We start from the raw sequence: 813 nt of genomic DNA on the forward strand, positions 1-813 counted from the left end.
GACATCAGTAAATATGAACGTATTTGCGTAAATACGTGTGTGTTGGTGTGTGTGCGTGTGTATGTGTCCTCTGGTGTCGATTTATGTGGTGGGATGTGGATGTGCGTGATAATAATAATAATAATATAATAATTCAAACTTTGCATCGTTATATTAATTAATCATTTGGCGAATGAACGGATGAAGTTCAATACACATACGCACACACACAAAGACATTACTTACATTTACACACACACAAACACACTCACATACAAATAAGAGAGAGAGAGAAAGAGGAATAGAGAGAGAGAGAGAGAGAAAGAGAGAGAGAGAAAAAAGAGAGAGTTTTTTTGACCTTATATTATAAGAGGCACTAAGGTACTAAGGTACATGCATAGGTAAAATAGTAGAGCACATATGCTAACAAAATCCATAATCATACACATATGAAATTAATTATTTTTACTGTCAAACTTCAATGAATATGCATTTTTAAATTGAAAATATAAATTATTTTAAAGCGAAAAACAAAATATTTTTTATTCAAGTTAATACAATTCACTTAGTATTCAGTTAGTATTGGATATAAAAAGTTAGATAGGGCAAATAAACAGAGGCAGCACACGCACGCACGCACACGCAAACACAGACATACAGACACAAATGCTCACACAGATACAGATACACATACAGACACACACAGACACAAAGACATATACACATGCAACATAAACTTAAAACAAACCTACCTACCTACCGAACACACGCGCGCCAACAGACGAACCTCGTTCCATTTCAATTTAATGACAGTTCATCGGGCGAGCGAATCTT

Source organism: Helobdella robusta (genome assembly GCF_000326865.2).
Source record: "Helobdella robusta unplaced genomic scaffold HELROscaffold_316, whole genome shotgun sequence".
NCBI classification, from domain to species: Eukaryota; Metazoa; Annelida; class Clitellata; order Rhynchobdellida; family Glossiphoniidae; genus Helobdella; species Helobdella robusta.